The sequence below is a fragment of the Myodes glareolus genome, chromosome 7, assembly GCF_982192425.1.
Source record: "Myodes glareolus chromosome 7, mMyoGla1.1, whole genome shotgun sequence".
Classification (NCBI taxonomy): Eukaryota; Metazoa; Chordata; class Mammalia; order Rodentia; family Cricetidae; genus Myodes; species Myodes glareolus.
In genome coordinates, this window is record NC_142032.1 from 98,091,794 (window position 1) to 98,118,442 (window position 26,649).

Genomic DNA, 26,649 nt, shown 5'->3' on the forward strand with positions numbered 1-26,649 from the left:
GAAGAGAGCATTGAGAATAGCACAGTAAAACACCTAAAGGACTGGGGCAAACAAGAAGGTGACATAATCCTGTGACATGAGAGCATACATAAGGGACATATTTGGGGGACAGGAAGAAGAGGATCCAGGACAACGAGAGAGGACAGTGTGGAACGGATGAATAAGAACAAAATATAATCACATATTGTGTTATATGTTCACTTAGAAAATTAATAATAAAATATAAGGTAAATATGGGAATTTAAAGATGTACATTACCTAAAGGCCATGGTAGGAATAGCTTCAACAAGTTTCTATCCAATGACTCAACATGCTTCTATACATCCTGCGACATGGTCTTCAACTGTCAGCTTCATTGTTGGAACCAAGAACTACATGCTTCTTTGCTTATGCCAAACAACAAGAATAAAGTGTCTTTGTAATAACATTTAATAGCACTATAATAAAAACCTATATCTAAGTTCTTATAGAATCAGATTATCTGGGGAGCATATGCGTATTCACAAATGAAACCAAAAAATATTATGAACTAAGGAAATTGACGATTAGAATAAAAATTGGCAAAGAACCAAATTTTTATTTTTTGTTATTTTATTTATGTGTTTGTTTAACTATTTATTATTGTTTTCAGTTTGATTTATAATATATACCAAATTTAAATATAAAGCACACACTGTGACAAACTTTCACTTTTGATTCAAGACACAAACAATGCAAACAATATAACAGCTTGTCATACATAGGCATACTTTATATAAATTTATGATCACCAAGATTTGTTAATTAATTAATTTTTAAAAACAGTCTTTTCTCAGTTTACATACCAATCCCACTTCTCAGTCCTTCCCCTACTCCTGCTCCCCTGCCTTCCTCACACCCAATGCTTCATCCGCTCCTCAGAGAAGGTAAGGCTTCTCATGGGGAGTCAACAAAGTCTGGCACATCATTTTGAGGCAGGACCAAGGCCCTCCCTCTATATCTAGACTAAGCAAGGTATTCCTCCAAAGAGAATGGGCTCCAAACAGTCATTAAGATTTATCAAATCATATAAGTGTGGTTACACAGTAAAGCTATATGATGACACTGGAACAAAAATAGAAGCCCACAGAATACAATCCAGTTCTAACAACTGTGCAGGGGACTTTTGGCAAGTCACCTCTCCAGTGACAGCAATTCTGAGACCAGAAAGGCCTTGAGAACAAGGCTGTAGGAAGAGAAACACCAGAGTGTGGCAAGCACAAGGAGACTATGTTTTTCCCATAAGGAACTTGTGGATTGTCAAGAAGCAACTGGGAGCCCTATGAATTCTGCAGGAAGTGGGCATTCAGGAGGAGAAACTCTAAGGAAGACTTCAACGGTTTTACAAGAGTAGGAGTCACAAAATAAAAGATGGAGCATAATCTTTACAAAATTTAAGTGACACTAATCTACTACCTAAGGTCTTATTTGTGATCTCTGATGACCTTGAAGTGAGGAATGAGTTGGAAATATATAAACTGTCCAGTATAAATCAAAAAATCTGTTCTACAGAAGACAATCAACTCTTACCTCCCAAAAAGAACAAAAATAAAATCTTTGTCCAGAAGAGTAACATTGGGAACTGTAAACTAGCTTTACAATATTCCACACACAAGGCCTTGTGCTCAACAAAATGTAATTAAGAAGCATAATATAAAATACAAAAAATGACTAAGAAAAACAGAGAACAAAACTAACAGGAAATACTACAAGAAACATAATACTGTAATTATTAGATATTTAAAAATATTATGAACTATATATGTTACTAAAATTTACTGAACATTACTAAAATAAGAAACAATGTGAGTTTTTATTTCAGATCTTAAAAACTAAACTATTAAAGCTGGAATGTAAAAGATGTTTAACTGAATAAGACAAAGGAAAGAGAATATTACCTAACTAGAAGATAAGAGAGCATTATGAAAACCCATGATTAGAAAGGCAAAAGATAGAAAATGAGAACTATAAAGATGTCAGAAATGTAACTTACCCAGAAGGAGAGAAAAGATTAGATATAGTAAAGGGGATATAAGAATAGATAATGGTTAAGAATTTGCAAATTTGGTGAAAATATTCATATACAAAAGTGTGACAAAGTTAAATGCAAAGATGGCTTTGTAAATCAGAATCTCCTCATACTTCTAACTCAAAGGAAAACAATAGGAACTCTAAGTCTATTACAACTATAATATAGAACATGCAAAATTTTGTTACCTAAATGAGAGAAAGATAACATTCCAGGAAACTCTTTTTACGCAAGTGATGTGAATCTTCTTCTTCCTACAAAATGTTAAAGGGCGAAGAAGCTAGAGTTAGGCTTCAAATCACCAGGAACAGAGGCCGCTCCATGTGCATGAAATTGTTCAAAGGGATATGTGGGATCATAGAAGTGTGTGCAAGGAGGGAATAAAATGTATGATTCATGGTAACAGCTTTGGCAGAACTCAATTTCTGACACCTTGTTCCAAAGGCAATAGGATAAGAAGAATGATGTACCAATCAGGATCTCTGCAAGACAAAAAGGAGCTAAAACTCCAACTCAAAGGGTTTATAAGGTTCCATATCCACTCCTCCTTAAGAAACAAAGCCATCTTCTATCTATTTCTTCTTCAACGCTTGTCACTTCTAATAAAGACATAAAAAAAGAGAGGAAAAAGCAAAAAGCCATTTAGCCTATCCTTCACACTAAGCTTCTACAGAATATGTTGTCCATAATTCCAACAAACTCCAAGTGATATTTGGTGGCCAAAATATGCTGCTTTTTGCATTTGTTTTCCTTGATTTATCTCAGTCACATTTAAGGCTGTAGCACTGTTTTCACTTCACTTTGGCATGTTTTTCTCCTAGTGATGTCTCCTTTTCTTTAGCTCTCTTTTCCTTCTGCTCAGTTTCTTCCTTTTGTCACTTTCTGAGCCTACACATCACTGTGTAAAACTTCTTCTACCCCTTCAACTTCAACAACTATTTAATAATTAGAGATTCTTAAATCTCTACATGCAGCTGGAACATGTTTTTCCTTAGAATTCTGGTTCACAAATTAAACTTTGTATTGTATTGAGCTTCACTGAAAATTAGTTTAAATGAGATTGAGAATTCTCCATACTTGGTAGAAAAAAAAATATACATACATACTTCATAGGAAAATAAGATGATGTCAAAACTGTTCTAAATTTTGGAGAGATACAACTTGGTTTGAATCTAAACTCTCTGAATTAATACACCCTCTTTAATAAGATATTTCAGCTTAGTTCCAATATTAAAAAATGAAAAATATCATTTCTCCATCTACTAATGAAAATTAGTATAAATTTTTATAAACATCAAGTGACAATTGCCTCATGATAATTTTTAGTTCTCTAGAATACTAGTAAGTAGAAATTTCTTATTACATATGAAAATGAATATTTTACATGTAATTTATCAATCATCTTCAGATGAAGACAACCTAAGAGCAGCTACTGTACTCACTGTCTGTCTTTTCCACAATATATACACAACTACTAAAATAGTCTCCTACACTTAAAGTAGTTGTGTTTTGCTTTCTTCCATCATTGACTTGGTATTTTTTGGTTGTTTAACAGTTACGACATGTTACTTGCCTCTCTTATATATTCCTAGTGTATCCTTAACTGAGTTTCCAATGCTGTAGATTCTATTTATTTTACCTCTATCATGTTTATACCTCCTATGTTGCCCAGTCAAATTAATTCATATATACTAGAACAATCTTTTTCAATCCTGATCTTACCATTTGATATTCCCACATTTAAACCAATTCAAGAATCCCTTCTCTGAAGTCTTTAATCAGACACATAGTTTTAGCCACTCAGCATCTCTGGCAGGCTGCAGAAGTCTGAACGTTCCCTTTTCTTAAAACCTGATTCTCATTCAATATCCTTGTCAGACTCATGCATGGATCTGTGCTTTGTACCTATGGATTCTCCAACTGAAGCTCCCTTCTTGCTTTATTAATTATATAAATACCCAGTCATCTGTCAATACTTTGTGTTACTGCCTCCTTTTTAGTCAAGTTTTCAGTGACTTCATTAAACTGAGTTATTTTCTATTTATCAGCTTCTGAAGGCTTTATACCTGCATTAATGCATTTCTATTATACATGTTTAATTTCAAGTCACTGTTTTTTTCCATTTTATATACCAAAATATGAGTGAAGTATAAAAGATACAGTGTTTGCTGGACAATGGGATGCACCCTAGAATGATCATCAGAAAACATGAGAAACGCTTGTTTGGGTATGCTCACCTATTCTGAATAAAAAACAAAAAACTAGCTCCCTATGAACAGTGTAAAATGTGTTTATTGTAAGAAGGATGGCAGAGCATTATACCGGATCTGATAGTAATAAAATCTGTTGTCTCCATGATTTTTATGCCAAGCAATTTTCTAGAGACAAGGATTTTCAAAACTAAAAATATACATTTGACTGTTACATTCTGTATATGAGAAATTGGAAAAGACAGGAATATACTAGTAAAGATTTGAAGAATATCTGTTAAGGTATAGTTGTAACAATATAAACTTAGTATGAGAGGTTCTTAACCTAAAAATTGTAATATTTTTTAATAGGATATTATCACTGCATATGTCTGGGAGGACTTCTATACTGTTGTGTGCAAGCAAAGAAAGGAGGAGAAGAGTAGAGGAGGGGAGAGAAGGGAAGGTAGAAGAGAAGAAAGAAGGAGAGAGAGAGAGACGGAGAAGAGGAAGAAAGGAAAGAAAATGATGCTGAAGGAGAGTGTGTAATTCCTCAACTGGCTTTGATGAGGTGAACACATGAACTCTTGATGAGGTGACAAGCAAACCCCTGCAACCACCTGGTGGACTAACCTGAAGAATGTTCAGAGAGGCTGGGTCCCTGGCAAGGGGACTGTGAACTCCGTCAGTGGGAGGGCCAGAATCACCAGTTGTTTCTTACTATATTTTTACTCCTAGGCATGCAGAATATTTCTCCATACTAAATATTGTCCAATGACCTGTCTCAAAGACACACATACAAATTCTCCCAGGAACTGAACAGAGGAATTTCCAGGAGGAATTTATTTAAAACGAGATCCTAAGGGTTGATGTAAACATGTTCCCCTGAGCTTTCTCTTGAAGACGGGAGACTTTTGTACTATGGTTATAAGCACATACTAAAGTATCCCAGTAGCTCCTGACTTCAAACTCTATTTAAAAGGTAATAGCTTGCAGGGTACATAGAATCAAAATGCTGCAATTTACCAGGAATATGTCCATTTTTCATATAATAAGACATGTCTGTATCATTGCTATTGTTAATCCAGTAATCAAAGAAACATAAATCCTTTCTGTTTGCTAAGGAGTTAGTACATTTTCCCTAATGCTGATGAATATGCAAGACTCAACAGAAAAGGACCAGAATTATTTTTGTTCTTTTATGTTTTAATTGAAATAGAATTATTCACTTCCCCCCACTTTTCCTCCCTCCAGCCCCTCTCAGTTGTCCTCCCTCAACTATGGTGGTTGACAAGGTGAATCAGGAGAACTAAAAGCCTGAGGCCAACCTGACTACATAGCAAGACCAGTCTCAATATAAATAAAAGCATGTCATATACTTTAAGTGGATTATAAATAAGTATATATGACTTATTTCTTAACTAGAGGACATTGCAAACCCTTCTCCTTCTCACACTAAGAATAGCTTCCTTTATTTATTGCCAATAGCCACACATTCAGATTGTTTGCTTTCTGCCAGTATTTTACTTCAGGCTTCAGGTTAAATAAGTTATGTTTAATATATATTCACATTGAATCATATAGATTTTACAGCAGACCACACAGGAATCTCTATGTGAAATGAAAACAAGCCCTGTCCAACTGAGAACATCACTAAAATATTTTTAGTAAAAAACTTTCAGATAATTCTGTCTCCTAGGCAGAGAACAAGAGAGAAGTACTCCTCTGAGACTTGAGCAATTTTCAAAGACATAAGTAGCTTTCAGTTTAATAACTTGCCAAATTTAGGCATGCCTTTTCATGTTTCAGTAATTCTTAAAATAGGTAATAAAAACCACAAGACACCTTCATAAATGTACTGATAATATCTTATGTCAGTTGGATGACATAACCTCTGTCCATACAAACACTTGCAAGACAATTATTTAAATCATGACTTATTGGTAAGGTTCTAGTGTCCTTCTCCTTTGGCAGATACATGGTGTCTCCTGGACTCTGCCTACTACTTTTCATTATCTCTGTTCAGATTTTCTGCCCGGCTTTACTCTATTTAACCATTGGTCAAAACAGCCTTTTTCATTAAACAATAAAAGCAACACATATACAAAATGACATCCTGCATCATCTCCTCTTTTCTGTCTAAATAAAAGAGAAGGTTTTAACTTTAACATAGTAAAAATACATATAATAAAACAGTTACCAAGCAAGAATTACAGATGCAATATTAAGTTTATTTGTATTAGGAAAAATTAAAGAAAACACTCTATCGCCTATCTTTGTGAATCTAAAGTTTTATATCTAATTTATCATTTATTATAACTAAGGAAAGCTATACTATCTATACTATCTGTCTTCAACGCCATCCAAGAACCCAAAAGGTTATAATATTACATAAGTAAACAGGAAGTACATTATAAGTGAAATCCAAAGTTCTAAAAATTACAGAGACATTTCACTGCTTGGACGGTCACACAAAGTTCTTCTGTAATGTTGGGGAATCCATATTTAGCCTATAGGCCCTTAATATCTGGTAGAACTTTCAATGAAACATGAAATTTGAAGATCTGTTCTCCCTATATTGGCAGTTTGTCAGTCACTTTCTTCTATGTCCTGCAGAATATCTGGCAGTTTCTTTGCTGGAGCAGTAATTGTGAAATACTGTCTTACCTTCTTTTGGTAAGTTCAGCAGTCATTTCTTGGTGGATTCTGCATGTCTGTTTATACAATATACCATTAGACACTGCAGCCAAGAGCAGTTTCTTGCCCAAATGGCAAGCCTTGTCATATAGAAGGCAAATTCCATAATAAGTTTTGTCAATGCCCATCAACCTCTCTGAAGTAATTGGTGCTGCTAGAAGCAGACATGTCTCACTGTTGAGAAAAGTATAAGTTCTTTTTTTTTGGAGGAAAGGGTTTATTTGGCTTATATGTCTACATTGCTAGTCATCACTTGAGGAAGTCAGGACAGGAACTCAAGCAGGGCAGGAACATGGAGGCAGGAGCTGATACAAAGGCTATGGAGGGGTGCGGCTTACTGGCTTACCCACTGTGGCTTTGCACCCCCCCCCACTTTCATATAGAACTTAGGACAATCAGCCTAGGGATGACATCCACCATGTTGTATGGTGTTTATCCTGGATAGCCAAGTAGATTAGCCCTGAAATAACTACACAGAAATTATATTAACTGAATCATTGCTTGGCTCATTAGTTCTAGTTTCTTATTGGGTAATTCCTTTTTTATTTTTCGAGACAAGGTTTTGTTATAGCTATCAAGCCTGTCCTGGAACTATCTCTTGTAGACCAGCCTGACCTTGAACTCACAGGAATCCACCTGCCTCTGCCTCCTGAGTGCTGAGATTAGAGGCATGTGCCACCACCACTCAGCACATCTTAATTTAACCCATTTCTATTAATCTGTGTATTGGCATGTGGCAGTGGCTTACCGGATAAAATTCCCAGTGTCTGTCTCTGTCAGATACATGGTGTCTCTCTCTGACTCTTTCTCCCAGCATTAGTTCTGTCTCCCAAGCCTACCTAAGCTCTGCCGTATCAACAGGCCCCAAACAGTTTCTTTATTAACCATTGGAAGCGACAGAAAGACCTCCTATACCATTTCCCTTTTCTGTTTAAATAAAAAGGAAGGCTTTAACTTTAACATAGTAAAATTATATATAACAAAATAGTTATCAAGCAAGAATTACAGTTACAATATTTATATCTACTTAATCTTTTATTATAACTACGGAAAGATATAACCATAAATTCCTCACCTCCATCAAAGACCCCAGAGGGATATATTACCTGTGAATATTGGAAGTGCATTGTAAGCAACTTCCAAAATTCTAGAATTGACAGAGATATCTTGCTGCCTGGACAGTCAGCAAAAGGTTTTCTGTACCATTGGAACATCTGTCTTTAGCCTGCAGACCCATAATATCCGGCAGACTTTTCCACAAAGCAGAAAATTTCAAAGACAGTTCTGCCTATATTGGCAGTTTGTCAGTCACTTTCTTCTGTATCCTGCAGAGTGTCTCTCAGACGGTTTCATGATGCAGTAACCTCGAAGGATCATCTCACCTTTAGGCAAATTCAGCAGTCATTTCTCTGCAGGTACCAGTTAAGCAGTCCAGGCAAGAGCAGTTTCTTGCCCAAATGGCTAACCAACTCCATAAGGAGCATCTTCAATACCCATCTTCCTCTTGAAGTAGCTTGGTGCTACCAGGAACAGATTGTCTCATGTCATGAAAAGTCCCAAGTTATTAAAACATTTTAAATGCCATATTCTGAAGATCTCTGAAAGATTTGAAGAATGCCTATCTAACTGAAATATATCTCTATACATCTAGACAATTTAACTAACATGATTACAAGCTTGACTATTGTAGATGATTATCTATTAACCCATATTTCTTAATTACACATTACATTTTAAAATAAACTACACAATCATAATACCTTAATCAAGATCACAAATAAACATATAACAAAATTGATCTTACATTTGTATTAATAAACCAAGGTCCATACCGGTGCAAGTTATTCATATCTATATCATATTCCCCTTTAAATGCAAAAGAACATTTATAAACAATATTTGGGAATATGGGCATAGTTTTGTCCATACTGCTTCCTGCTGTTTGGGGGCACTGTTAAGCGGGTCTTTCATGGTCTATCCTGTGTGCTAGGTTCATCTCAGTCAGAAGTTGGGCAAAGTAATTTTTGAGGGTGTTCAAAGCAATCTTTCAGGGGTCATACCACATTGGTCTGGAAGGAGTCCACAGGTACTCATCCTGTAGAAACAAAAGAAAAATCTCTTTTCTAAAGCAACATATCCTTAGGCCCAAATTTGGAGGTCATGATACCTTTATAATATACATGCTGGTTTAGCTTAGCAGCCCATACAATAAAAAATCTTTCTTAAAATGTTTTAAATGTCATATTCCGTATGTCTTTCAAGTGTTCAAGATTATTTATCTAACTGTATTTATCTCTATATATCTGGAAAACCTAACTAATGTAATTAAAAGTTTGATTATTATAGATGACTTTCTATTATTCTGTATTTCTTAATTATGCATTACATTTTAAATGAGCTACAAAATACCTTAAGCATTGACCTTAAACTTGTATCAATAGACCAAGATCATACCAATGCAAAGGTATTCATTCATTTCTATATCACATTCCCCTTATTTTCTGCCCTATTTAAAGAAATTAACTGTGTTCATTAACTATTTATAACCAAATCTTTCTAAATAAAAATAAACATTCATAAACTATCTCCTAGTCCCACCTATAATTCCTGCCTGAATACTGACCAAAGTTTTATTAAACCAATATGAGTAACAAATCTTTACAGGGTACAAAAGCATTATCTCACACCGCTTTCCTTTTCTTTTTCTTTCCAAAACAAGAATTCTGTATATAATCTCCTGTGTTTAGCTTTTATCCTGAAAATTATCAATAACAACTTGTAACCAATACTCTAAACAAAGACTAACACCCAAAATCCATTTTGAGGAATGCAGGTGTAGTTTTCTAGGCTATTTCTTGATCATTGGGGCTGCTTATGATCATATGAGGACATAAAGAAAATTTAGAATTATGATCAAGTCCTGACTGGAGTGTTCTGTGTTCATGGATTATCTCAGTTAGCAGTCTTGAGGCTGTCCTGGATATAGAACTCAGAAGAAATTGCAAATAGGTGCTCTAAAACATTGGTTCATCTCGGCCATCTGTTTCCACTGGAGATTTTTCAGGGGCTTTCCTTTATTAAATCTTAGTATTCTTAACCCAGAATGAATTTATAGCATCTTCCTTCCTGTGGAAAGAAAAGTAAAACCTGTTCTTCAAAGTAACATATCTTTGACTTAAATTTTAAAGTCAAACCTATATATTTTTCGAAATATGTAGACTAAATTAATCCTGCAGCATTTATATCAAATGTCTTTTAGTAGCCGTTTTTCCTTTCTCAGTAGTAAAACATTTCAAAAGCAACACAATAATATAGAGTATCCAGATTCTGTTATTTTACATCTCTATGTAGCTTTAATGATTTTTACTCTATTTCTTTTATTTTTATTTTAAATTTTATTGTTTTTTGTGATAGTGTTTCTCTGTGCATCTTTGGCTGTCGTGCAACTCACTCTGTAGTAAAGACTGCCCTTGAACTCTCAGCAGTCTACCTTCTCCTGCTTCCCAAGTGCTGGGATTAAAGGTGTATGCCACCACACCTAACTACTTTATTTCTTTTACTTTTTTCTTTTTTTAAGGAAATTTTCTCTTCCATTTTTTTCTCACCCAAGCATCTGTATATCTTTTAATATAATGTAAACCATTTAGAGGGTTTTTTGTCTGCATCTGTATTTCCTGTATACCTCTCTTTTTCTGACCACTTGAGTCTCTATTTTGATAAGCAATATAGCGAGGAGTAAAGCTATGACTTTGGAAACTGTATCTGCCCCACTCCTTGGCTTTCTGAGAGATTAGTTTCATGGTGGAGCTACTGGTGGGAGCTATGATTTCTTTTTTACCTCAACTCTGTGAAGTTTCTAGGTCAATGCCACCACCAAGATGCATGTTGCCAGCTGCTCATAAACACCATAAATGTTTGATGGCAAGGCCTCTTTAAAGAGCTGCCCAGGTCTTGCTGCTAATGCTGTGTCAGGAAGTCTCTCTTAAAGAAATCATGCCCCTTCTTGCCACCAACAAACAGAGCTCACCCAAAACAATGCTGCTAACAGGAAGCTGGGCTTGATTGACTCTATTCTTTTGTCTTTCTAAAATTCATGGGTGTAGTTTTGTAAACAGAGACTGCACTACCCACCCATCCTGACCCAAATATTCACACAGAAACTGTATTAATTATAACACTGTCCAATGACTCAGGCATATTCCTAGCTATATGTTACACCTTAAATTAACCCATTTCTATTCATCTGTATATTTCCATGAGGTTGTCACTTACTGGTAAGGTTCTGAGTTCATTCTAATTCAGCAGGTACATAGCCTCTCCTTGACTCTGCCTACTGTCTCTCTTTATCTCTGTTCAGATTTCCCACCTGGCTTTAGTCCATTTAGCCATTGACCAAAATAGCTGTATTCATTATCCAATAAAAGCAACACATAAACAGAAGGACATCTCATATCAAACTGGAGTTATGGGCAGTTGTGAACTGCCTAATGTAAGTCTGGCACCCAAACTCTGGTTTTCTGGAAGAGAAGTAGGCACTTGTGTCATTGAGTCATCCCTGCAGCTCCAACACGTTTAAAGTTTTAAAACATTGTGATAAGCTAGATGTGAGATTTCATATTATATGACCCCATGTTCATAAACTTCTGGAAAATTTTTTCAGAATATATACAGAGATCTGTATATGGGTATTGACAGCAAGGTCAGAGGAGAATCAAATTGTGAGAGCTGTTATGTCTCATTTGCAGAGCCAGTCATGTAGTGAAGAGCTGCGGGCAGGCCTGCTTTTCATCCCGCTCAGCTCCCGCACGACTAGCTTAGCCCTGGAAATAACAACACACAAATTGTATTCATTTAAACACTGCCTGGCCCATTATCTCTAGAGAGTTAGTTACTGACTAACTCTCATGTCTTGATATTAACCCATTTCTAATAATCTGTGTAGCACCACGAGGTGGTGGCTTACCCGAAAAGATTCAGCATGTCTGACCTGGTGGCTGGCTCCATGGCTTCTGCCTCATAGCCCTCTTTCCAGTATTCTGTTGTTTACTCCGCCTACCTAATTTTCTGTCCTATCAAAGGGCCAAGGCAGTCTCTTTATTGACCAATGAAAATAACACAATAGACAGATAACCCTCCTCCATCATTTCCCCTTTTTTCAATTGGCATATACTTATTAATTTTAGTGTGTAACATATATGGGTTTATTTAATTTTATTTAAATTATACCATGTAATTATACCATATAAACCTAACTTTCTAAATTCATATTATTTGTTTTAAGTTTAAGAAAAGATAATTATGAATAAGTGTATACAAAGAATAATGCATGTGTAATTCATTCACTAAATCACTTATAAATTTATTGAAACAAAGATGTGAATGTCAGAAGGGCAAAGATGCCTATAAAACAAAATTCCAAGGTTTTAATTAATCCTCTAACATATTATAGGACTTTTACAAACATTTATAATGTGATAATAACTACCTGTATCTAAATAACAGAGTCATTGGTAACTTATTTGTGAATTACCAAAATAAAAGACAAAATTTCATATACAAGAACTTTTGCTTTGATAAAAGATGAATGCTGATAGAGTATCATCGGAGCTTTCTGAACTAAGCAGCACCAGTCTGTAGAAGAAAAGAGTGTTTGTTCTAGTCTTCTCATTCAGCTTTTCATACTGGTGTGATCTAAGTGAACTCCTCTCTTCTCTAGGAAGTGGATTTCTTTCTTTTCAGAGCCCATCCATCTTCTCTGAATTAGGTTGGTGCTGCCAGGAGCAGACATATCTCATTGTCATAAAAAAAGAAAAGAACCTATGTTATTATAACATCTTCAATGCCATATTCTGCAAATCTCTGAAGTATTTGAAGATGATCTGTTTATCTAAAATATATCTCCATTTGACCTTGAAAAAATACCTAATATGACTACAAGTTTGATTGCAATGACTAACTTCTAACTTGCACTCTTTATATCCAAATTAGTTGGTAATAATAGCATTGGCATTACATTATTAAATGAGATGTATAGGTGGAATACCTTGAACAAGATTAAGAATGTATGTAGAGTATGTTCTAACAAAATTAATCTCAAATTTCCATCAGTATACAAAGATCCAAATAAATGTGAAATATTTAAAGCTATTACTTGCTTTTTCGGTTTAAAAATAAATTCAATAATCTACATTTTAATTCCATTTCTATGTCTCCCCTTTTCTTTACAGAGTAGATTCAATAATCTACCCTTACCCTCTATCATATTTATAGCCCCACTTTTTCAAAACAAGAGATCTGGGTCTAATCTCCTTTTAACCTTTTTTTCTGACCTTTACCAATAACAACTTATAACCAACCACTCTAAATATTGACAAATAACCATAACCCGTTGAATAACCAAAAATCACCCTTTCCACTTCCTGGAAATGTGGACATCCTATTCTTAAAACTACATCTTTCTATTGGGGGGGGGGCAACAGCATCTTTAGGGAATCCTGAAAAGAAAAATTTGTGTTCATTGTCAAGTCCTGGGAGAGGTAGCTATATCTTCTGTTGTCCAGTCTTTGTGTAATTGGAAAGTACAGAGCATGTCACAGTCCTGGCTAGAGTAGTCCGTGAGACTGGATCAGCTCAATTAGCTACCTCAAAATTGTCCTGAGCAGTTTTTAGTCCAAAGCCTATCTTTAAATTGTGTTTTTTCAGCTTAGTGATATTTTCATAATCCTGGTAAAATTGTTCTTGTCCAGAGAATAAAACTTAATTCCTAGTTACATCTGAGAGACTCAAACCCAAAATCATGTACAGGAAGTGAGATGAAGCCTTTTCATAGAATTAAATAGTACTGTATATGACCATTAATATCATGACAAAAGTTTTTAAAAATATATATTAATCTTATAAATTTTGAGATAATATTTATACCTTAAGGAAAGCTCTCAAAGAGTCAAAATAAAATCAAAGGGTTATGATATTAATAGTAATACAATAGTTAATTAGTTTTTAATTTCCCATATCAGATACTCTCTGACATGAGACAGAGATTTTGGATTTTATTTTAACAAGCACATTTAGGTTTAGAGAATGAGAAAGCCACACTCCAACTCCAAACCCAGCTTTAATTTTGAATTGGATTGTGACTAAAAAAAGACTGTTTGCATTATACATCTGTAGAGAACAGCAGAAACATTTAGAAAGATTTATGAAATTTTAATCTATTGAAAATGTGTTATATAAATAGGCCAAATTACTCTTTTTCTTGGAACTTTTTTTTTATTAAATTATAAAAGATTCCATTTCAGCCCCTCCTCCCAACACCCTCCCACTCACCCCACTCCCTCTCCTCCTCACTCTCCATCCCCTAGAGCAGTCAGGGTTTCCTGCCCTGTGGGAAGTTCAAGTTCCTCCCCCCTCCCTCCAGGTCCAGGGAAGGTGAGAGTCCAAACAGACTGGATCGCCAAAATCCAGTATATGGAGAGGAAGCAAGTCCCAGTATCATAGTCAATGGCTTTTCAGAAAGACTTCGGGCCAGCCACATTCAGAGAATCTGGTTAGATCACATCCTCGTTCAGTCCCAGTCCAACTGGCCTTGGTGAACTCTCATTAGAACTATTCCCTTGTATCAGTGGGTGATAGCATCCCTCGCAGTCCTGATTTCCTTTTTCATGTTCTTCCTCCTTCTGCTCCTCATTTGGACTTTGGGGGGCTCAGTCCGGTGCTCCAATGTAGGTCTCCGTCTGTATCTCCGTCCTTCGCCAGATGAAGGATCTATGGTGATAAGCAAAATATACGTCAGTATGGTTATGGGCCACGGCCGGTCAGGCACACTCTCCTCTGTCCAGAGAACAATCTGGGGGATCTCTCCTTGGACCTGGGATCCCATATATAATCAAGTCTCCTGTAAACCCTAAAATGACTCCCTTAGTTGAAATATATTCTTCCCTGATCCCATATTCATCCTTCCTCCCTCCCCCCCATCCCAGGCCCCCGAGCTTTCCCCATTCCTCCCCTACTCCCTTCTCTCTAACCCTCTCCCCTTCCATCAACCCCCCCCCCCCCCGTGTACCCGAGGTTACCTGGTACTCTTGACTATTTCCTACCTCCTGGCGGATAGCTAAATAATCTTCATCAGGTTCATCTTCTTATTTAGCTTCTCTAGGATCACGAATAATAGGCTCAAAGACCTTTAATTATGGTTAGAATCCACTTATGAGTGAATACATACTGTGTTCCTCTTTTTGGGTCTGGCTTACCTCACTCAGTAAAGCGTTTTCTATTTCCATCCATTTGCATGCAAAATTCAAGATGTCAATGTTTTTTACCGCTGAGTAAAACTCTAATGTGTATATGTTCCACACCTTTTTTAACCATTCTTCTATGGAGGGGCACCTAGGCTGTTTCCAGGTTCTGGCTATTACAAATAGTGCTGCTATGAACATAGTAGAACAAATGCTTTTGTAGTATGTTAGGGAATCTCTAGGGTATATTCCCAAGAGTGGAATTACTGAGTCCTGAGGGAGGTTGACTCCCAGTTTCCTGAGAAACCGCCAGACTGATTTCCAAAGTGGCTGCACAAGTTTGCATTCCCACCAACAATGGATGAGTGTTCCCCTCACCCCACATCCTCTCCAGCATAGGCTATCGTTGGTGTTTTTGACTTTAGCTATTCTGACAGGTGTAAGATGGTATCTCAAAGTGGTTTTGATTTGCATTTCCCTGATCGCTAAGGAGGTTGAGCATGACCTTAAGTGTCTTCTGGCCATTCGAAGTTCATCTGTTGTGAATTCTCTGTTAAGTTCAGTACCCCATTTTTTAATTGGGTTAATTAGAGTTTTAGTGTCTAGTTTCTTGAGTTCTTTGTATATTTTGGAGATCAGACCTTTGTCTGATGAGGGGTTAGTGAAGATCTTCTCCCAGTCAGAAGGCAGCCTTTTTGTCTTACTGACAGTGTCCTTTGCTTTACAGAAGCTTCTCAGTTTCAGTAGATCCCATTTATTCATCGTTTCTCTTATTGTCTGTGCTACTAGGGTCCTACTTAGGAAGAGGCCTCCTGTGCCTATATCTTGTAGACTACTTCCCACTTTCTCTTCTATCAGGTTCAAAGTGGACGGATTAATGTTGATGTCTTTAATCTATTTGGACTTGATTTTTGTGCATGGTGATAGATATGGATCTACTTTCATTTTTTTACAGGTTGACATCCAGTTATGCCAGCACCATTTGTTAAAGATGCTTTCCTTCTTCCATTGTATACCTTTAGCTCCCTTGTCGAAAATTAGGTGTTCATAAGTTTGTGGGTTAATATCTGGGTCTTCTATTCGATTCCATAGGTCGACTTCTCTGTTCTTATGCCAATACCAAGCTGTTTTCAATACTGTAGCTCTATAATACAGTTAGAAGTCAGGGATGGTAATGCCTCCAGAAGTTCTTTTATTGTATAAGATTGTTTTGGCTATCCTGGGTTTTTTGTTTTGCCATATAAACTTGATTATTGTTCTCTCAATGTCTGTGAAGAAGTTTGATGGGATTTTGAAGGGGATTCCTTTGAATCTATAGATTGCTTTTGGTAGAATTGCCATTTTTACTATGTTGATTCTCCCAATCCAAGAGCAGGGGAGGTCTTTCCATTTTCTGGTATCCTCCTCAATTTCTTTCTTCAAAGACTTAAAGTTTTTGTCAAATATGTCTTTCACTTCCTTGGTTAGAGTAACCCCAAGATATTTTATGCTATTTGTGGCTATCATGAAAGGTGATGTTTCTCTGATTTCCCTCTCTGCTTCTTTATCCTTCGTGTATAGGAGGGCCACTGATTTTTTTGGAGTTGATCTTGTATCCTGCCACGTTACTAAAGGTGTTTATCAGCTGTAGGAGTTCTTTGGTAGAGTTTTTGAGGTCACTTATGTAAACTATCATATCGTCAGCAAATAACGAAAGTTTAACTTCATCCTATCCAATACGAATCCCCTTGATCTCCTTATGTTGTCTTATTGCTATTGCTAGAACTTCAAGCACTATATTGAAGAGGTATGGAGAGAGTGGACAGCCTTGTCACATTCCTGATTTTAGTGGAAAGGCTTTGAGTTTCTCTCCATTCAATTTGATGTTAGCTGTCGGCTTGCTGTATATTGCTTTTACTATATTTAGGTATGATCCTTGTATCCCCAGTCTCTCCAACACCTGTATCATAAAGGGGTGTTGAATTTTGTCAAATGCTTTTTCAGCATCCAATGAAATGATCATATGGCTTTTTTTCTTTCAGTTTATTTATATGATGGATTACATTGACAGATTTGTGTATGTTGAACCAGCCCTGCATCTCTGGAATGAAGCCGACTTGATCATAATGGATAATTTTTCTAATGTGTTCTTGGATTCGGTTTGAAAATATTTTATTGAGAATTTTCGCGTCGATGTTCATGAGTGATATTGGCCTGTAATTCTCTTTCTTGGTTGTGTCTTTGTGTGGTTTTGGTATTAGGGTAACTGTCGCTTCATAAAAGGAGTTAGGCAATGACTCTTCTGTTTCTATATTGTGGAATACTTTAAGGAGTATAGGTATTAGCTCTTCCTGGAAGTTCTGGTAGAATTCTGCATTGAAACCATCTGGTCCTGGGCTTTTTTTGGTAGGGAGATTTTTGATAACAGTTTCTAATTCTTCGCGACTAACAGGTCTATTTAGATTGTTCACCTGTTCTTGGTTAAACTTTGGTATATGGTACTTATCTAAAAATATGTCCATTTCTTGTACATTTTCCAACTTTGAGGCATATAAACTTCCATAGTAAGATCTAATGATTCTCTGAATTTCGTCTGTGTCTGTGGTTATGTCCCCCTTTTCATTTCTGATCTTATTAATTTGCATGTTCTCTCTCTGCCGTTTGATTAATTTGGATAGGGGTTTGTCAGTCTTGTTGATTTTCTCCAAGAACCAGCTTTTTGATTCATTGATTCTTTGGATTGTTTTCTCTGTTTCTATTTTGTTGATTTCAGCCCTCAGTTTGATTATTTCCAGTCTTTTAGACCTCCTGGGTGAATCACCTTCTTTTTTTTCTAGATCTTTCAAGTGTGCTGTTCAGTCTCCAATGTGTGCTTTCTCTGCTTTCTTTAATTGGGCACTTAGTGCTATGAACTTTCCTCTTAGCACTGCTTTCATAGTGTCCCATAGGTTTGAGTATGTTGTGTCTTTATTTTCATTAAATTCAAGGAAGACTTTAATTTCTTTCTTTGTTTCTTCCTTGACCCAGGGGTGATTCAGTAGTTGACTGTTCAACTTCCATGAATTTTTTGGCTTCCTGGGGGTAGCACTGTTCTTGAATTCTAACTTTAATCCATGGTGGTCTGACAAGACACAGGTGGTTACTAATATTTTTTTGTATCTGTGGTAGTTTTCTTTGTTACCCAGTATGTGGTCAATTTTCGAGAAGGTTCCATGAGCTGCAGAGAAGATATATTCTTTCCTTCTTGGGTGGAATGTTCTATAGATGTCTTTTAAGTCCATTTGATTCAATACCTTCAATAATTCTCTTATTTCTCTGTTAGGTTTCTGTCCGATTGACCTGTCCATTGGTGAGAGAGGAGTGTTGAAGTCTCCTACTACTAGTGTGTGTGGTTTGATGACTGCCTTGAGTTCTAGAAGTGTTTCTTTTACATAAGTAGGAGGCTTTATATTAGGGGCGTAGATATTCAGGATTGAGACTTCCTCCTGATGAATTGTTCCTGTTATGAGTATAAAATGTCCATCTCCATCTCTTCTGATTGATTTTAGTTTGAAGTCAATTTTGTTTGCGATTAGAATGGCCACACCTGCTTTTTTCTTAGGTCCTTTTGCTTGAAAAACCTTTTCCCAACCCTTTACTCTGAGTAAATTCTTTGTGGTTGAGGTGTGTTTCTTGTAAACAGCAGAATGTTGGATCCTGTTTTCGTATCCAGTCTCTTAGTCTGTGCCTTTTTATAGGTTAGTTGAGTCCATTAATATTAAGTGATATTAATGACCAGTGGTTGTTGACTCCGGTTATTATTATTTTTTGTTTGTTTGATTAATAGAGTTTGTATGTGTCCCTTCTTTGAGTTAAGCTTGTGAAGGGTTGCTAGATGTCTGAGTTATTGTAAGCAGTGCTGGCAATGTTGGATTCCTTGGGTTGCGATTTTCCTTCTATTATTTTCTGTAAGGCTGGGTTTGTGGCTGCGAATTGTTTAAATTTGCTCTTATCCTGGAATATTTTGTTTTCTCCATTGATAGTGAATGATAACTTGGCTGGGTATAGTAGTCTGGGCTTGCATCCATGGTCTCTTAGTTTCTGCAGTACCTCTATCCAGGACCTTCTGGCTTTCATGATTTCCATAGAGAAGTCCGGTGTAAGTCTGATAGGTTTACCTTTATAAGTTACTTGACCTTTTTCCTTTGCAGCTCTTAATATTCTTTCTTTAATCTGTATGTTTTGTGTTTTGATTATTATATGGCGAGGGGATTTTTTTTTTGATCAAGCCTATTCGGTGTTCTGTATGCTTCTTGAACCTTCATAGGGATATCATTCTTTAGATTGGGAAAGTTTTCTTCTATAATTTTGTTGAATATATTTTCTGGTTCTTTGATCTGCAGTTCTTCTCCTTCTTTAATCCCTATTATTCTTAGATTTTGTTTTTTTATTGTGTCCCAGATTTCTTGAATGTTTTGTGATAAGAATTTGTTGGATTTGCTGTTTTCTTTGATCAGAGCATTTATTTTCTCTATGGTATCTTCAGACTCTGAGATTCGTTCTTCCATCTCTTGTATCCTATTGTTTATGCTTGATTCTGTAGTCTCTGTTCGTTTACCGAGATTTTCCATATCCAGCCGGTTCTCGGTTTGTGTTTTCTTCATTGCCTCTATTTCAGTTTTCAATTCTTGAACTGTTTCCATTACCTGTTTGATTGTTTTTTCTTGGTTTCCCAGTGTATCATTCATGGATTTACTCATTTCTTCGATCTCTTTGTTATATTTTTCATCCATTTCTTTACTCATTTCTTCAATCTTTTTGTTATACTTCTCATCCAGTTCTTTAAGGGAGTTATTCATATCCTGTTTAAGGGACTCTATTGCTTTCATAATGGAATTTTTCCCACTTCTTCTGAATTAAGCGGTTCAAGTCCTTCTATTGTAGGGTCATTGGGTTCTGGTATTTTCATGTTGTTTTTTAGATTGTTGGAGGAGTTCTTGCCTTGGCGTCTGCCCATCTATTCCTTCAAATGCTCTCTACTGGATCTTCTAGTACCAGGTCAGGTTCCCTTGTTGGGCAGGGACTTCACTGACAGAAGGCCTACCTTTCCTCAGGCAGTCTATTGAAACACAGTCAATCCCTACTACCGGGTTGCACTCACATCCCAGGCCCAGAGAGCAAGGGAGTTGCTCTGAGGTGATCTTGTGGCCCCAGAGGGAAGGGGGAAAGAGAAGAAGGTGTGCCTGAATAAAGGCTGGGATAGGAGAGCTCTGCAGGGAGGAGCCGCCACTGCAGTGTGACCAGAAAGTCAAGGGAGGTGGGGAAAGACTGAATTCCTCCTAGCCAAAGCCCTCGGGCCAGGAGAAAACTCACCCCTCCTCCAATGGAAGTCTGCTAGAAGTTCACTCTCTCTTGCTGGCCAGGAATGTGATTGAGCTGAGACAGGGCTTGCCTGTTGTCAGGCATGCTCTCAAAGCACCAGAGCTGCCCCTGCCGGACTGAGCCCACAGCCCAGGCCCAGTGTGCAAGGGAGCAGCTCTGGGGAGATCTTGTGGCTCCAGAGGGGAGCTTCTTGAAACTTTTTTAAGATAATTTTTTTTTCTTCTTCACATGTCTCATTTGTCCAGTGGTCTTCAGATTCCTTAGCTGAATGCCTTCATTTTCCTGAAATGACAAAAATAAAACCCTTCCCTCACCCTAGTTTTGTGGAGGTTCTTTTGTGACAAGTTATATCTGATGAAATGAAAAACATTTTTTAGCTTTATAGGTTAGTTTAGATTGAATGACCATACTGTTAAATGAAATGTCATCTCTTTTAATTAAGAGGTCTCTCTTGTTCAAGTCAAATCTTTATCAATTTTGATGGTATCCACAGCTTTTCTTCTGCTCTTGAAACAAAAGCAAAACCCCTTTCCCAACATACCACATATTCTGGTTTCCATTCTGGGGTCAGCACATCTTTAAAGTATACAGGCTCACTTAATTCTATAGTTTTTCTATTAACTTATTTGATGAATCTTTTCTCTGTTGTTGTTGTTATTATTTTTTAAAAATTAGAAAGTTCTGATTTCCTTATAACCCTATTTTAAATAAATATTCACATTATATCTGAGACAGAAAACATGTATTTGTTATTTAAATATCAAACAGCATTAAATACTGTAAATCATTTAAATTAACCATTTAATAAAATTTTAAGTCATTTTAACTTTGAAAGATTTCTGTTGAAAAGATTCTTTGCCTCTGTGTCCACACAGCAACTGAAGGTCATAATGAAAGTCTGGCAAATGTTCATTTATTGCCTGCCATCTTCTTACATAGCTAGCTATATGTTCCTATGAGTTCGGTTAAGTACTAATTAATCAAGGAAATCTGGGAAGATTTATTCCCCAGAAAGATATCCATTATAGGAATCTGTATTTTGGAGAAGCAACTATCCTCGCTGAAACTGATCTACTCTTAAAGCAATAGAAACTTTTACATTGTCTTATAGATGCAGATTTAAGACAAGGATCAAGGAGATGACAGCCTGACCAAAACTGATCAGTTATGCATATCCTTTAAATTTTTATCTATTTCAATTCAAAACTCTTATCAACACCCTGAAGAAAGATGTTGGACTATTTGATCTCCCCATTTGCTCTCCCAACAGGGCTCCACTGATTAAATATGTTCACTCTATCCTACTCCATGTCTGACTCATTAATTATATGGTAAAGATGACAAAGTGTAAATTGTTAGGGCTTTTAGAGCTGGTTCATTTGTTAAATAGTGTTTTATTAAATGAAGATTTTTGTTTACAAATGGAAAATTTTAATATAGTATGTGTTATTTTCTTCCCTGGGTTTTTTAAAAAGAGACCATAATAATCTTTTTTGTTAATATAGAGTTTGTTCATTAGGAGATAAGTAAGAGTCAAAAGCAAAGGGAAACAGATAAGACAGGCTTAAAGCAGATTTCTCAAATTTTTCTTTTGTTCTGATATAATCTATAATATTTTAAATTCATTTTTAATGTTAGACACATTTTACATAAAATTTGTAGAGCTCCTGTTAATTTTGCAAATTACACATTTTTACATCTCTTTGTTAGTTGACTAATATTTTTACTTACAAGCAGAAAGTCCATGAATGTTAGTCCAGGTATCTCTGACTATTGTTTAAGACTCTAGCTGTGCCCACAAAAGAAACCAATTTAGAGATATTATGCTTTCCTACTGAGGAAAGTAACAAGAAATGTTCCATTTAGTAATGTCTCCATTTAAATAAAAAAACATGCTTAACACTGTGGTGTGGGAGATCCTTCTGTATATGTGTTACTTTTATTGGTTAATGAATAAAAAGTTGTTTTGGCGATTGTGATAGGGCAGAGTAGAAACAGGCAGGGCAAACAAAACTGAATGCTCGGAAAAAGAAGGCAGATTCAGGGAGAAGCCATGAAGCCCTGTAGCCCTGCCAGAGACAGATGCCAGAACTTACCCAGTAAGCCACAGTCACATGGCAATACACAGATTAATGGAGATGGGTAATTTAAGATATGATTTAACCAGAAATACACTTAAGCTATTGGTGAAACAGTATTGCAAATAATATGGTTTCTGAGTGATTATTTCAGGGCTGAGCAGCCAGGAACAAACAAGTGACACCTTACTACAACAACAGTGGGATTCACATAATTAAAAAGCATAAAACCAACCTGAGGAGCAAATACCTGCCTTTTTCTACATGTTTCCCACTTCTTGAATTAGATCTTGTAACGGTCTCAAAGAAAAATACTAACAAATTAAAACTGAACATTTAGTAACTAAACTAACTTTCAAAGCTAACAAAATGGATGCCTTAAACAAAAATGATGTCAAAGCAAACCCAGTGCATGTATGTGACAAGAAAGATCATAAAACCAGATAAGAAAAAAAAAACCAAATTGATCATCAACTAACCAGGATAATTGTGCACAAGAGACCCATGCTGTCTCACCCAGAAAAGCCTGGATTGTTTTTGTGGGTGGTCCCTTGTTCAGATGGCATTAAGTGATGTTGTAAAAACTATAACTGTCTCCTCAAAGTGCATAAGAGTCAAATATGAGTACCTATAGCCTGGAACATAGGAGTTAGATAGCCTTAAATTCTGTGTTCCAATATGGTAATAATTTCATTAATTCTTTATAGTAACAGAAAAAAAGAAAATCCTAAGTCAACATATTTCTCAAATACTTTGTTGGGTACAGAGGTAGGTAGGTTACAGCAAAGCAGGGAAACCTATTTTAGTTCTTAGGTGCTATGCAATACCCTTCTTAGATATGAATCATTGGAAGCTAATCACCTGATAACTGAATATATTCCAAAGTTTTCTCCAGCAGACACACAAATGTTAGGGTAGACAGAGACTAGGCAATGAATGACTAATAAGGGAGCCACAGACAGTGCCAAATAAATTTGAATTGTGTCCTGGACCTCCAATAGTTCATCCTCTATACAATCACTGAAGTTCTAATCTGTTAAACAGCCTTTGCAGAAGGTTCAGGACAGGGTACAGCTTTTTTTCAGGAAAGTTGTATTCATACCAGTTAAGCAACTGAAGTTATTAACAGGATTAAGACAAAGCCTCCCTCAACAGAAAAGACAGATAGGATAGGTGTTCAACTCCATTGGCAAATATACTCTATTCTTATATAAAGAACTGTGTCTAAGAAGCAGCTGGTGGTCAGGAGCCAGCAGTCTTCAAGAAGGAACATCTCCCCCACAATCTCACAACCAGAGTTTGTTCTCAGGAGACAAGTAGCAAGGTGGGAAATGAGATACACAGACAAGTACAATAGAAATTTACAGAAATGACTAAGAAAGCAGAGGCGCAGGGATTATTACATTCTAAAGCCACAAGTATGGAGTAGTCAGAGACATGAACTAGGATGCAAGGTACATACTGTTAGCTTCTTTGCACAAAACTCAGGAGAAAAAACTTAATGAATGTAAACAGGTTCCTTCAAGGTATGCCTTGATGAAAATAAAGAGTATTTTCTGTTCCAAAGCTTTGGGGTCTGGAGACAAAATATACCTTTCAAAGGTTTGTTTCTAAGTGAGCTATATCCTCCAACTAGGCCTTATCCTAAAAATTATGACACCTCAAAGTATGACATCCAATGTGTTGCAAGTTTCTTAGCGTGTAGCTTTTGGGAAGCAGTTTATAGGAAAATTATAATTCATAGGCATATATGCTCTATTTCATCTGGTGTTTTATATAATGTGTTATCTCTATAACCAACTCATCTGGGTATTTTCTTACATTATCTTTAAAAGATTAGGGTTTTATGTTTTATATTTAATGCATTTAATTAAAATTGGTTTTATACTGACTTATTTTATTGATGGTAATTAGTTCATAAAAATAGTTTTATTAAAATGTATTATGTACCATAGCTGTCATTTTTCCAGTCCACCTACCTCTCACCTTTTTCTTTCTCTAGGTTTGCTTCTTTTGTATCAAATACACATACATACATGCATATAAGCAAATAAATATGCATATATGTATGAGCTCAGTAATCTATAAAATCTGGCGTTCAAAAATGAGACAAAATGTGATATTTGAGTATGGCTTATTTAATTTGATATTATGGCATTTAACTTCATTACACACATACACACACATGCACACACATCTGATTTCCATTATTTTTTTCTATTGATAGATAATTAGGCTGCTTCTGTAATTTAGCTATTATAAATAGTGCTGAGATGAGCATGCACATGTATGTTTCTTTGTGGTATGCAGCATTAGTTACCACTGTTGGGTTATGTGTTAAGATAACTAATCTTTGTGGCAGTGAGTAAAGAAGGTGCTTGGTTGTCACTAGAAGAGAATCCATCTTGTTTTTTTACCACCATTTGGCCGTGTACTTACATAGGTGTTGTTTAAATGGCCTTTGGGGCTCAGTCCACCCTGAGACTAAAGGAATAAAGCAGTTTGGACCTTTTATCCTGGCTCTACTTTCCCCACACAGTGAAACTCAAAGTTTTATCACCTCTCTAACTCTCACTAAGGAGGAGCCACTGCTCATTGAAGCTTTATGGTAGGCACATCTTTGAGCAGCTATGCAACCATATGATAAGAGACAAAGCCTCAGAGTAAATAGAGTATTTTCCTCTATAAAGTTAAACACAGAAAGCTACTATGTGAGAAGTTGTTTGAGTCTTAGGACTCAAAGATTGTTTATACCCATATATCTTACTAAATTTAAATGCTCTACACCTATAACTTGACAAAGCAACTATAAATTTGAGGTGAGTTTGTCTTGCTTTCACCCTTTCTCTCCACAAAGTGACAATAAGGTTCTGTTGATGGAAAGATTACCTCCATCAATTATTAACAAGCTGGTGCCTACCAAGAGCCTCTGCCCCAACAGGCTAGTGTACTTGATAACAGAAGTTATTGTGCATACTATCAAAGGAGAAAGGTAAACACCAATCCAGATACAAATATAAAGCAGTGTCCTGCCTACAAGATATGCTAGTGAAAAGGTGGCCCACATCTTTCTGGTGTAACCAACCAGTATCTGGTTTGAGTTAAGGCCCAATCCATGAATCATAACCCATATCCAATTTTACTTCGATGGCCAAGAACCTGAGATTAGGTAGTTCAGAGATCTTGGGTCAAGCCAAATACTACCGTTCTACAGAAGGAAAATAGGAATAAAATGAGTCCTAATGATATTCTGCTATACTCATAGATAAATGCCTAGCTAAGCCATCATCAGAGAAGCTTCCTCCTACAACAAATAGGAACAAATACAGAGATCAATGGCCAAACATATACAGAGTGAGAGACCTTGAAATACACTGTCATAAACTGGTTGTCTCTACCAGGTTCTTCCCCTCATGGCTCAGGAAACCCTTTGGAAGAGAAGTAAAAAAGAGTGTAAGACTCAGAGGAGATGGAGAACTCCAAGGAGATAAAACCTTCTAAATCAGCAGGATCAGAGTGCAAAGGAATGCACAGAGAATGAGGAAGCCTGCACAGGGACAGCATGAGTCTGTACCAGATAGGGTCCTGGAGCTGAATGAAGATGTGAACACATGCCCCCATTCCCAACCCAGAGCTATCTCCAATAGATAACCACTTAAAAATGAAAATTTAGCTTTCTCTAAGGGAGTATCACTGGGGCAACAAACTACTCTTAAGGGTGGGCTGCATGCCCAACAGTAGATGGCCAACCAAAAATGAACTCAAGAGCATCTTTGGATGTTTCTTGTCTCATAAAATTGTGTTAAAGATATTGATTTTTTATCTGTTTATTTATCCTACATGTCCTTCTGTAAATACGTTTTTGCTTCCTGTTTTGTGTTTTTATGGAATTTCTGAGTGTGTGAATGAGTACGTACCTTTTTCTTTATGTTTCTCATGCCTTTTCTTGGATCCTTTCCCTTCTGTTTGCTTTTTCTTGTTTTAATGTGTTTATTGTTTTTGTTTATCATATTGTATTATATTTTATTTGTTTATTATCCCTCAGATACCTATTTGTTTTCTAA